The 13,616-nt window shown below is 54.4% G+C and overlaps 1 protein-coding gene across 3 annotated transcripts in view; it reads right to left on the bottom strand.

Annotated features, from left to right (window-relative positions):
* The window catches only part of KLHL29 (kelch like family member 29), a 295,790-nt gene that overhangs the window by 197,587 nt on the left and 84,587 nt on the right, over nt 1–13,616 (bottom strand). The window lies entirely within an intron of this gene.

The following is a 13,616-nucleotide window of genomic DNA, read 5'->3' as shown; positions in this document are numbered from 1 at the left end:
TGCTTTGGGAGGAGGTCTGGGTGGGTGTGGGAATGGCACTGCTGGTGGAGCAGACAGCATGGGAAAGGCGCTGTGGGGGTGCCTGGGTGGCTCAGTGGTTTGGGCTGCTGCCTTTGGCTCGGGTCATGATCTCAGGGTCCTGGGATCGAGCCCCGCATCGGGCTCCCTGCTCCGCAGGAAGCCTGCTTCCCTCTCTCTCTCTCTCTGCCTGCCTCTCTGCCTACTTGTGATCTCCGTCTTTCAAATAAATAAATAAAATCTTAAAAAAAAAAAGAAAGGCGCTGTGGTATGAAGTACCTGAACGTGACCATGGGGGGTGCTTTCAACATGGGCAGGGGCAGGACTTAACCTTATGGGGACAGGCAGATGGGTGTGGCTCGTCCCCTAGAGAAGACCCTGTGAGCCAGCAGGTAGGAATTAGAAGGGGGCAAGAGGGAGGTGGGGAGAGAAACAGGGCTAGAACTGAGGAAGACCTCAGTCAGGCCAAGAGCTATGGGCATGGAGGGAAGGATGGGGGAGAGGCTGGGAGATGGAGCCAGAAGGCTGGGATGTGGGGGTGCAGATGATGGAGGAGGGGGGGTCCCATATTCCTGACTTGGGATCTGGGTGGATGGTGCGGCCATTCCTGGAGGTGGGAAGCACAGGTCGAGGAGCGGGCTGGAGAGCTGAAGAATGCTGTGAGGTCTTGTGGCCCCAGAGGGGCAGCCTGGCGAGGGGCCATGTTGGCAGACCCTGAGGACAGGTCTGGGAGTTGCTAGTGCACAGCTGGGGGACAGGGATTAATAGCACCTAGAGGACTGGGAGACTGTCCTAACGGTTTCAAGCTGCCTGGAGAGCGATGAAAGAGCCAGCTGTCTGGGTTGGAGGAGAAGGTCAGGAAGGGGACAGATGGCCCAGCTGGGTGGGACGCTGGCAGGTGGGGGGGGGGCTACGGGCCCCATGGCACATGGGCAACCCCCATCACCCTCAATCACCAGTCCTTCCTAAGAAGAGCCCTAGGCTACTTAGAGCCTGCCACCACTTTCCTGAGGACTGGGGCTCACCTCTGTCTCCTCCTGAGCATGAGGAATGAATCATGGAGAAACTGCTTCCGAAACCTGCAGTCTTCACATCTCTGCTCTAAAGACCCGTCTGTTGGACCATAAAAAGAACAAAGCTAGATGCTGCGGCGACTCATACGCCCAGCTACCTGCAGAGAAGCTCAGAGCAAGCCCACTGAAGCTTGGGAGCTCTTAAGGGGTTCAGGGAGAGGGAGAGACTACAAGGCCATCTGGAAGTTCTCGGTCCTATTGGAGGCTACGGGCTTGCGCAGAGCAGAGGTGCAAGCTGCTGGGCGCCCCAGAAATTTTCACTTTAGGATCTCACGGAAGGGAAGGAAGGGTCAGGTGCAGGCTGATTTCCTAAATCCACACCGTGGATAACTCTCTAGACCTGGCCGCTGGGAACCCATCCATTTCACCAGCCCTGGGGGTGGGGGTGCGGGGCGTGGTGCATAAACCAGTATTCACATCGAACGACTGCCACTCTGTTTACTTTTACAAGGCCCAACTTCCCATAAATCCAAGTCAGAATCAATCATCTTTTATGGACGATATTAATGGCAATTCCATTATTTAAATCTAATCAATTTTTTTTTTTTTTGGTTCCTTTGTGTTGAAGCCAAGTAGTTTGGAGGGCGCTTTTGACCAAGCAATGGAAAACAAAGTCAAACGACCTTGCTCACATCTCCGTACCTTGGCACGATAACGGCGTAGGGAAAAGGTTTCGGTTTCTCTCCATTTATCCTCCAGAGTAGGAAGGCTTTAATTCCAGGGGCCTAGGAAAAATAAAAATTCTTCTCTTGCACTCACCGCGCCCCGCCCGAGTGCTGTCAGGGACACTCAGCGTCACCGCTTTTTAAACTCAGACTGAGCTGCGATCTGTGGCTTTCCAATCAAATTTTATTTATTTATTTATTTAAACCGTGAACCCAACTCTTCCAGGAATTGGCTTCGATGGCCCATAAAATAGCTAATGCTTAGCAGAAACAAGTGGGGCTTCTTTGTTCCCAGAAGTAAAAAGGCACAAAATGAAGACAGAAACCTAGCCAGCAGCTCGGGAGACCCACAAGCCATCAGAAAGGCCCATGGGCCACATGGGCCACGTGGGCCGCGTTCACGGCCTGGCCCGTGGTGGTTTTCCCCCAGTCAGATGTTCACCGAAAAGGGAATAAAAGGGTGAGGATGTGGAACTCCTGGTTCCATTTAAACACTGGTGGGGAGAAGGGTGTAAGTAAGAGAACTATTTTTTCAAACCCAGATGTGGTATCTGGAGGGAATGGCCCATCTCGTGGTATCCACCTGCAAGGCCTTTTTTCCCAGCTGCCTCCCTGCTATTTCAGGACTCCCTGCAGATGTCACCTCTTACAAGAAGCTGCCCCAGACGCCCTGGCCAGGCGGCATCCTTGCACGGTTCACTGTGGGGGTCCTGATCTCCTCACTCGCCATCTCCCCCAGCCACCTGGGTGCCCCTCAGTGCTGTGCCCGCCAGGAGAGGCTCTGCTCCCACCACGGCCCCCGTGGGGCGGGCGGCTCCTCTCCTGCATTGCTGTGAAAGCTGGTCCTTGGCGGCTTCAGCGGGGAGGGCTCCAACAGGGTGGGCTTCTGAGAACGCTTCAGGGAGGCAGGAGGTATGAAGGACCATGACTCACCCGGCGTTCAGAGGCAGCTGGGGACTAGCTGTTCTTCATTTCCACTCAAAACAAAACCAGGGAAAATGGGCTTAAATTGCAGCAAGGGAGATTTAGGTCAGATAGAAGAAAAGCCTGCAGGAGCCACCGGAACTGGGACTCTGGGAGCTGATGGGATTTCCTACCCTGGGGACTCTGGGAGCAAGCTCTAGTGCCAGCTCGCTCCACCCCCAGGGCGCGGTGCAGGAGGAGACCAAGGACAGCACGGCCCCCAGCACCTCCTCACCGAGAACAGGAGGACAAATGACATGTGAACACACAAGGAACATCATCGTTCCTTGGGGGCTGCTGGAGAGATGTGCGTTCCGTTACAGCCCATGGACAAGCCATGCTCTCTGCCTTATGAAGGCAGCTGGTTCCTCTCACTCCTTTGACTGCCTGGGCTGAAAACTCCCCCTCCCTCCCTAAATGATAGCTTTGTTTTCTGTCCACAACTGGGTCGGCATGGAAAATCCCGTCCTAGTGACCTGAGGAGCTGGCCTGGCGGCGGGAGCTTCCCCAGTCCCCTGGGAGCAGCATGGCGGGGTCTCAGACTATACCTGCCACGAGGCACAGAAGTGTGAGCCCCAGGAATGGGGCCCTGAACACAAGCAGATGTGTCCCCCTCTTTTCTGGGGTAAGCAAGCAGTGGATAATATCCCATTATCCCTCCAATGGGAGGCCAAGGTCAGGGACACTGCCAAGCCTGGAGGCAAATCTTGTGACCCACCTGTAACACGCATGCAAAACTTTCTAGATCTGGTTTCAGGGAGGCAGCAGCGCCTGCGCCATTTCCTGTTCCTACATTTGTCGGTCCCTCTCCTGCTTTGGATTGTCTCGTCTCCTTACATAAGTCCCTGTGACTTACCGTCTGTCCTTCCTGGAACTGGGTGAGGAGAGAATGGGCTAGAAAGCCTCGTGCTTTTCTCTGGTGCGACCCTGGCACAGCTCCCACCCCCAGCTCAGACCTCCAAGGAGAGAGGGTCAGAAACCCCTTTCCCACCCACGGGTGCCAGTTCAGCACCCCTGTTCTGGGAATCCCAGATGAGGTCATCGCCCCCAGTTTTGCCAAGAGCTGTCCAAGGCCCTGAATGAGGCTCGGTGGGTCTGCAGCATCTGGGTGCTGATTGGGACCGGGGCAGAGAGGGGACTGGCAGGGCAGGACTGGCTGTGCACCCTGGTCTGTTTCCCTCGGTCTGCGAGACTTGGCCCCTTTGATGAACGACATGCTGAGGTCATCGTGCAAAGGCAAGAGATGTCCCAGGAGTGGAATCCTTCCCCATTTCTGGGAGCAAAGGGGCAATTCAGAAAGGGGCCAGGGGATGTGTTTTTGTCAGTGTGGGGGCCTGGCCAGTAGGACAGAACCAGCACATCCCAAGAGGAAATTCTGTTCAAAGCAGATGGAGGGTTCTGGTTGTTTCAGGCTATTCTAGGGCACAGCAAGGTGACCCCTTCTTCTGGCCTTCATATCTGCCAATCTCGACCTTCCCGCCACTGACCACAGCAGGAGAGGTCAGAAGGCTAAAAGGGGCCTCTCCTTGGGCTGGTGACCACAGCTACTGAGAAATTTGCATGCCTGGGAACCCCTGTGGCTTCCTCTGCCACAGGGCTGGGCCCTGGAGGTTTGCGCAACATTCCAGATGTGTGACAATTACTAGGCCTAGCTTCCAGCAAGTCCACCCAGCTCCTGGAAGCTCCCAACTCACAGGGGCTCTGGTAGTCTGAGAAGAGCTTTCATGACTCAAGGCCTTAGGGGAAGCTCATTGCATGGGTGCCGATGATGTGTCTCTACCTAGAAGAAGCTAACCTTGCCCTAAAGACCAACTCACGTGGTTCGGGTTCACCTCATTCCGGAAAAAGCTCCTTCCACAGGATAGAGTTCTCTGTGGGAGTGTGACCAAAAGGCTGCCACGTCTTCCCTAAAAGGAAAAGTGCACCAGGACTCTGAGAAGATAGGAAATTCCGGGACAGTGTCCTGAAGGCACGCCTGCTCCCCTTCTGAAATGCCCTTGGTTTGGCGTTCACTGCCAAGGCTAACCACACCATTAGCTAGGCAGCCGGCCCAGAGGCTGCGGTTTGAAGCCTCCATGAAACACCCCGAGGCCCCCTCCTTGCTGAGGAAGACGGGAGAGAGGGAACGGAGGCTCTGGGGCCCCCAGTTCAGCTGGGAGGACACAGGTCACATGCCCACAAAGGCCAGACACACGAAGGGAGGCCGAAGCTCCTAGTAGGGAGAGTGGACATCCTGACCCTGAAGGAGAGCTCTCACATCATACCGACCTGAATCCTGGCCCAGCACTTTCTGATCTCAGCTCAGACCTTGGGTAAAATGTTAATTTCTCTGAACCTCAGTGTGTTGTCCGCAAAGGGAGACGACAACAACACCCACACCTGGCAACGGCTCTTGAGAGGATTGTAGGAAGATGTGCAGGTCTGTCGTTCTGCACAGTCCTTGGCACGATCACTCAGTATTGTTACTCTAAGCACGAAGTCCTGCCTGAGGACAGAGGAGGGGTGATGCCTTTGGTCAGGGGTGAGCAGGGAGGGCTGCGGGAAGGCTGTAGCTGCGGGCCATGCTGACACCAGAGGCAGGGATGTGACCACACCACCGCGGCAGCCCTAGCCCTTGCCAAGCCCCCTTCTAAATGGGTTATTGTTTATTGGAGGCTTATCCCATCTCTCGGGTTATGAATTATTTACCAGATAATGACTTCCTAATTGTTAATGACAGCTGCCCCAAGGACATGCTGACATACCTTTTGAAGCCACAGTGCTAATTGTGGGGAGTCCCAGAAGCCCCCATGTGGCCACAGCCAGTGTGTCTCTCCTAAGGACAGAGCCTGACTGGTCCTTGGGAATAGACCGTAAACCCAACATGATACAGATAAAGAAACTGAAATCCAGAGTGGGGAGAAGACACACTCCCAGGTCCCAGAGGCAGCCCTGGGTGGGTCAAGCCCCGGGGTCTCTGGTGGTCATTTCTCCGACGTCTGGGTGTAGGCAGCTGGGGCAGTTGTGGGCTGGGCATGAGGTTAGGTGGTTAGGTCCCTCTCTTCGGGAGGTCATGGGTACATGGGTGGGGAATGAAATGGGTCTGGAACAGGTGCTGGGAGATCTCCCACCCCTGTGTCCCAAGTGAGCAGGAGCGGCCCTGGGATGGTGCCCTGGAGGGCACTGTCCACACAGAATCAGGATGTAGCTCTGTGGCTGCTTGGGGTCCCCATGGGCTAAGGAGGGCCACCTCCCTGGGAGCAGAAATCCCCTGCCAGACTAACTGCATTCAGCAAGGAAGAGCTACAGGATGACTGAGGTGGCGGGGCGGGGAGCGGGGAGGGAGATAAGGGAATTGGGGGGTGGGGGGAGGGGCGATGGGCACACCTATACCTTCCTTGAAAGCGCACTGGGTCCTGAAGAGACTATGAATTCAGTTCATGACTCAGTTGGAGTCCTAGCCCCCGAGAATAATAATAGCAAAACTTTGTAGAGGACTACATTTCTGGCACTATGCTAGGCATTAGGCTACACGAACTCTTTAATCCTTACAACCACCACATGACGTGGATTTATTACAATCCTGATTTTTCAGATGAAGAGGCTGAAGCAAAGGGAGTTTCGATAATACGCTAGAAGTTGCACAGCAGGTAAGGGGCAGGGCCGGGATTAGGACCAGGCAGTCCGGGTCTGTGCTCTTGACCATTATGCCATATTGTTTACTAGACATGTTTCCCAAATGAATGGATGCAATGCTGTGAGACCCCTTTGGATAGGGACGCACCTTCTAAATGTGGCTTGAATGTGAAATGCAGCATATTGAAACCCTGGGTTCCAGCGGGATTCGGGGAGGCCTGTTTCTTCCTGGACTGTGTGCCTGGAACAGCAGAAGGAGAACCCTAGCCTAGGGTGTGTGGTACCCCCAGGGGACAGTGGCCTTTAAAGGACAAGGTCAGTGTACCACCCTCCCCACCTTAAGGTGGGCCCTGCGAACTGTGGCTGGCCCTTGAACACACAAGATAGGTTGAATAGATAGGCCCCTCACATATGGCCCTCAATCATTCTATAAACATTCCAGAGTGTTCTTTGTGCCAGGCTCTGGGGAGGGACCCAGTGACCGAGACACAGCCTCTGCCCTCGAGGCACTGCCAGCTGTCTCCCAGGCCAGAAGAGACAAGAGCCAGGTGCCAGGTATGAGGGTCCCCAGATAGAAATGGAGCAGAGAGGCTGAAGGACTCAGGAGCAAATGAGCAGAGGCACGGACCGTGTGCACTGGCTTTTTCTATCATCAGCTCCTTTTCAGTGCTCATTAGGTGCTCAGCTCTGCGGGAACTTGGCCGCCCACCCCTCACCCTGAGAGCTCACAGTGGTTGGGGAATGAGCCTCGAGCACGCCGGACAGTGAAAGGACCACACTTGACTTGGGAGGACACAAACGGCTGTCAGGGAGAGGAGCTGCGTCAGGAAATCCGAGAAGATTCCCGTGAGTGGGTGGCTGGGAGCTCTCTGCCAGGAGATGGGCGGGGATGGGAGAGGCTTTTCCGGGATGTTCGGGCTTGCAGGATGTGTGATGCACCCAGGCAGGGTCTGTTGGGAGCACAGGGTCTGTCTGCATGGGAACGGAGGCTGTGCGTGTGAGAGCATCGGCGGGGGGGCGGTGGTGGTCACAGGAGGTGAGTTAAGCTGGCTGGCGTGGGGTCTGATTTACCTTACCTGATGCACAAAGTCAGGATCGCGTACCCCTGTGCAAGACGGCAGAGCACTTTGAGTGCATTTTGGAAAGGCTTGAACTGGTGCTAAATAAATCATCACACTGCTTATTCTGGGATGGAGAGGCAGGGTGCCTCCTCCACACGCTAATGGGAGGGCGAGGCTCTGCTGCCGGCTGGCGCGGCGTGCACGTCGGTGAGCGCCGATCTAAGAGACCCTGGATGGATCCTCTCTGGGTCCTGACTTTCATTTCCCACTTGGAGCACCTTCCTGACTACCTGGAGAAGCGGGGGGTGGGCGGGTTAATTGTTACCTCCTATGCCGTTACTAGGTTACTCTGTAAAAGCAGAAATATGCTTTTAATGATTTTTTTTTTGTTGTTACTTTCTTGTGAACCAGATGCTTTTATCTAAATGAGTTGCTACAAAAAAACCAAAAAACCCAAAAAACCAAAAACCAACAAAAACCCACCATAAAACAAGACACAAAAAATCCCCCCAACCCGTGAAGGTGTTAGGCTGTGTCTGCCGTGCACTGGCAAACCAATGCTCTGTGAGTGAGGCATAAGCCCCCAATGCTTTCAGCACCCAGCTTATTTACAGGGCATTTACAGGGCAGGAGGGAGGTACCAGCAGCTAGCATTAGCTGTGGCCTGGACGACAGGACCCGGTGAGACAGTGGAGTGGCCTCTGGCTGCTAGTGGTGGATTCTGTCACCCCTTCAGCTGGGTGGGTGGGGGAACGGCACGATTCTGACAGGTCTGGATGACCTGTCGTCTTTAGGCCTCTTGGGTCATGGTGGGTGGGAGGAAGGGCCGTTTTCTTTCTGGGTTATTGAGCTTGACACGTAATAGATGTTCAGCTAATGTTCGTGGAGGACAGACTGGTACATGGGATGATCAAGAAGCCATAGAAACACAGTAGTTAGGAGCATTCTCGCGCAGTCCCTGGACAGATGGATGCATGGCACTTTCCCCGAGCAGGGCTCTGGTGGTGGGGCCGTTACTAGCCTCCTTGGTATTTCTGTGCAAATGAGGTTTCTGTGCAAATTAAAATTCTGTGCAAATTAGCGTACCTCCCTCTGAGCACTCATAGCACACAGCTGAACATGCAAGGGTGCCGGCTGGGTCAGTCCCCATACCCCACCAGGCCAGGTGCCCTCCTATAGGGCACAAACTCGCAACTGTTCCCAGCAGCCCCGGCCACTGGGGCACATTCAAGGTAAGGAAGGAGACAGGTCGCTTGGAAAATCAAACTTGGCCACAAAAATAAACTCTGAGGTTTGCAGATAAGCTATTTCTAGCTCAGGTGCCAAACGAGGATTTGCAGCTAGAGTGAACCGCTGTGTGCGCCCCGCCCCAGTCCTGCTAACTAACGGGAACTGCACCGAGTATCTGCTCTTCCCGAACAGCACTGATTCCAGAAATAGGGAAGGATTCCACTCCTGGGACATCTCTTGCCTTTGAACAATGACCTCAGCATGTCGTTCATCAAAGGGGCCGAGTCTCGCAGACCGAGGGGAACAGACGAGGGTGCACAGCCAGTCCTGCCCTGCCAGTCCCCTCTCTGCCCCGGTCCCAATCAGCACCCAGATGCTGCAGACCCACTGAGCCTCATTCAGGGCCTTGGACAGCTCTTGGCAAAACTGGGGGCGATGACCTCATCTGGGATTCCCAGAACAGGGGTGCTGAACAGGCACCCATGGGTGGGGAAGGGGTTTTTGACCCTCTCTCCTCGGGGGCCTGAGCTGGGGGGTGGGAGCTGTGCCAGGGTTGCACCAGAGAAAAGCACGAGGCTTTCTAGCCCATTCTCTCCTCACCCAGTTCCAGGAAGGACAGACGGTAACTTACAGGGACACGTGTAAGGAGACGAGACAATTGAAAGCAGGAGAGGGACCGACAAGTGTAGGAACAGGAAATGGGGCAGGCGCTGCTGCCTCCCTGAAACCAGATCTAGGAAGTTCTGTATGTGTGTTACAGGTGGGACACAGATTTGCCTCCAGACTTGGCGGTGCCTCTGACCGTGGCCTCCCATGGGAATCACCTGAGGAGCCTCCCAAAAATACCTATGCCTGGGTCCCATTGTGAGAGATTTTGATCTAACTGATCTGGGGCATCGAGCTGGATAACAGAGTGTTTTAAAATGTCCCCAGAGGGGTGCCTGGGTGGCTCAGTGGGTTAAGCATCTGCCTTCGGCTCAGGTCATGGTCTTGAGCCCTGCATCAGGCTCTGCTCAGCAGGGAGCCTGTATTCCCCCACCCCCTCTGCCTGCCTCTCTGCCTACTTGTGATCTCTCTCTGTCAAATAAGTAAATAAATCTTTAAAAATAAATAAATAAAATGTCCCCAGGTGATTTGAATCACCTGGATTGAATCAGCCAGAGTTGAGAGCCACTGTTCTGACTTGGAAGAGGCAAACAAGAAGCTGATGTTACAAGATGATTTGATATGAAGTCCTATGACAAGGCTGGGGAGAAGAATTTATGCTGACATAAGAGGCTCTTCTCCCAAGGGGCCCAGCAAAGGGAGCATAGGGACAGGATACACATTAACCACCACAAAATCCTGAATGTGGGCACATCGCTACCATCAATAGGAAAAGAAGATACTCCAACAGCCCGTAGGGTTCATGTGAAAACGTTCCGGGGTTGGGGTGAGGAGCCCGGAGCTGTCAGTGGGATGGCAAAGTACCCAGGCTTTTGGGTGGCATGATCCAGGGGGCAGGTTTTAGAATATCTGAAAAGAGTAAATAAATGACCTATCATCCAGGAACATTGTTCTGCTGATCTCTGTAATGTCCATGTCAATTCAAGGCTTAGAGTCCAGGAATTGGGGAACACCTGTGAGTTGAGAGCAGTGTTAAGTGTAAAGTGCACTGGTGCCCATCCTCACAAGAACAGTTAAATTAGAAGGTCTGGGAGGCAAAACCAGGCATCTGTAGGTTTTCTCGCCTCTCCAGGTGACTTCAGCGTTCACTGAGAGCTGGCATTGCCAGCCCAGGAAGACATGCCCGTCTTCTCCCGGGGACTAGGAAGGTCAGGGGTTGCCCTCAGCAAAAGCAGACGAGATGGGAGACTCAGCAGCTCTACGGGGCGTGCCCAGAGTTAGTGCAGAGTTGGGACGAGAGCCCAGGGGCTGCCTCCCAGTCCAGGGTCCTGTCCATCCACTGCCTATGAGGCCACTCTGTCCTGTGGTCCTATGATCTTGGAACCAAGACTACCTGATCTCATGACGTGGAGACAAGAGGACAGTCCCTGTCTTTAAGGAACTCATGGTCCAGGAAGGAAGGTGAGAAGTGCAGCCCAGGAAGGCGCGAGTGACAAGATCCCCAAAGGCTGCAGAGCACAAGGCAGCTTTGTGTTGGCCAGGCCGGGTCTGGGATGCGAATCAGAAAGGTTGTGACCAGTTCCTTGGCTCTGGAGAGGCAGTCAGGACCTTAGGACAGAACGAAGCCTCGGGGACAGGTGAAGCAGTGGGAGTAAAGGGACCGCGGAGAGAAAGGAAAGCAGAGGAAAATCTTCTAGGACCAGTGCCCTCACTTACAGGCAGGAGGAGGAAGAGAGGCCACAAAGATGGAGTGACATGGCCCCCCAAGCCAAGAGAGAGAGAGGCTCTTGGTCTCCTTGAAGCTAGCAGGGAGGTCACTGGCTGACTGTTAGGTGGACAGGGCAGGCGGAGGTCTTGGCGATGATGGGAGAGGTGGGGCTCTGCGGAAGGTTCTGTGGGGAGGGGATTGGAGTGGTTCCATGGCCTCCCCAGAGGGCTGGGCGCCCAGAGCCCAGTGGGTGGGGGCTGCCGGAGGTTCCCAGGGTGGGGCTAGGAGAGGAAGCCAGGACGAAGGACGAGTCGGTGACAGAGTGGATGTGTTGGGGAAGGCAGCGCTGAGATGTCTGCCCACGGGTCTGTCTTTGGGTGGGAGCCATGGAAGCCAAAGGTGATGGATGAGAGAGAAGGAGGAGGAGGGAATGAAGCCGGACTGTTGAGAGGGAGGGAGTGCGGGGGGTGGGGTGCAGGAGTGTGGTTGGCAAGGGCACCTTCGGAATGGCTTCGCCGGTGAAGCCGCCAGAGAGTGCGGAAGTCCAGGGCACGGCACGCGGCGTCCTCTAATGGAAGGGTTCCAAGTCCCATCAGCTCTGGAGGCATCTGCAATGTCCTCTCAGGATGTAGGGCACGCAGGGGGATAAGGGGCCTGGGCGGGCAGTGCTGGGGCGGGGATGGAGGTGGGGGAGGCTGCAGAGGGGCGCTCATCAGCACTGATGGGGACCCGTGGTTGCCCTTCACCACCTCCAAAGTCTAGGTGTCTGCTAACATCATTCTTGGCTCAGCCTTGGGTTCTGCACAAAGCAGGTCCTCAGCTCTACCTCCCCTGAGCACCTGCCCAGCCAGGCTCCCACACTGCAGTGCAGGGATCAGGTTTCACTCCCACTAGCCCGTCCTGGCACTGCACTCTGGGCCCCTGACAAGCACAGCGCAGCCTTCCCAGCTTTGCAGCAGGGCCGGGCCCCCTTTGCAGCAGGGTGCACACAGCCTGGTGATGCGGCCCAGTTTCCATAGGAAAGTGATAGTTCTTTCCACTGGTCACCAGGGGACAGACCAGGTTGTGGAGACTCCTATCTTCTTGGGAATCAGTGAAGTCTTGCCAGTGAGGGAAAAGGGAAAAGCATGACCGGGCAGCAGGCCACGTGCTCCGGTGTTCCCAGGAACCGTTGTGGCTGTGTGTGCGGGGATGTGTTTACCGAGAGCCCTGGCAGGTCTTGTGCGGGGGGAGGGGGGGTGCGGTGGGATGAATCAGATGTGATTCCCATCCTCCAGGAACTGGCCAGGTGTTAGGGAAGACTGATGTGAGTTCGCCGTGGGGACACCAATCCAGGGCTGGATCTATGACGTATCCTATCCAGGTTCCTTCCTATCCTATAATACATGCTTCTTGAAGCCTGGGATAAACAAGAGTCATGTGCCACCCTGTGTCAGTGGGAAGGAACAGAAGGTTCCAAGATAAAGGCTGTCAAACCCCTTCCCCTGGGTCTCAAGATGCCCTTCACCCCTGCCACACTCACAGCGTCTAAGACTTGAAGGCTTCTCCTTGGAAAGCTGACTTTTGGGAACAGCATGCCTTGGTCTCAGACACTCCTCTCCAGGTGTGCCCCCTCTAGGAGCTGGGAATGCCATCATCATCAGATCCAAGATGCCACTATCACCAGATCTGTCTGGCTGTCCAACGCCTCTCCTCTCACGGGACAGTCACAGAAGCAAAGCAAATTACCTAGGCCCTGGGACAACTAACCAGGACGGCGGCTCAGCTGCTCGGAGGTGTCGTTAGATGCTTGCCAACAGCCCCAAAGCTCCCAAAGCCAGAAGCCCAACTGCCCCCGCTGGCTGTCCCCATTGGGCTGCTCACGGTGGCAGCAGGCTGGGTGCCCAGGGGACGTTTCTCCCTGGTCCAGGCCCAGCCTGAAGCTCCTCCTGCTTCTTGCTGACAATTATGGCTCCCCACAGTTCGGAATCCCAGAGCCGCAGAATCCCGGAGTATCCTTCTCCAGGCCTCCCTGCTTCTGTGGGCACAGTCCTGGCCTGCTGGGTGGGTATTCAAGCATTCTCACCGATTCTTTCCATCGGATTTCTGCCCGCACAGTAGGCCACCTTCCCCACAACTCTCCTGGCTACCTGGTCTTTATAATCCGGGTTTGGAAATCCTCAATCAAACTTTGAGGCCAGACCTCTACAAATTTAATCCAAGGAAATAATCAAATTGCTATGCTAAGATATATATATGCAAAAATGTTCGTTGTGTTATTATTTATAGGAGTGAAATTTAAAAATATGCTAAATGCCCACCATTAGGGCACTGGGTAAGTAAATTGTGGAGATTATTATATGCAGATGACATGCAGAGTTCAAAAATGCTATAGATTTGTGTTTACTGACATAAGAAGTGTACATGTGACATATCATAGAGTCAAAAGAATGTGTCGCCGAGCCATACGTATAGCATGATCCCACGTATGAGTGTGTGTGTGCACGTGTGTGCGTGTGCACGTACACTTTACATATGTGCATACAAAGAAAGTCAGAAGAGGGACACCAACACAGATGTTTCTTGGGATTACGATTGTAAGCAATTTCTGTAATTTTAGGTGCTATTTTTAAAGTATTTTTACAACGAACAAACAGCCTTTTACTGATATCAAGTACTACTACTTTAATAACAAGAA

The sequence above is a fragment of the Mustela nivalis genome (genome assembly GCF_964662115.1).
Source record: "Mustela nivalis genome assembly, chromosome: 8".
Lineage (NCBI taxonomy): Eukaryota > Metazoa > Chordata > Mammalia > Carnivora > Mustelidae > Mustela > Mustela nivalis.
This window is presented reverse-complemented; position numbering and strand designations above follow the sequence as displayed.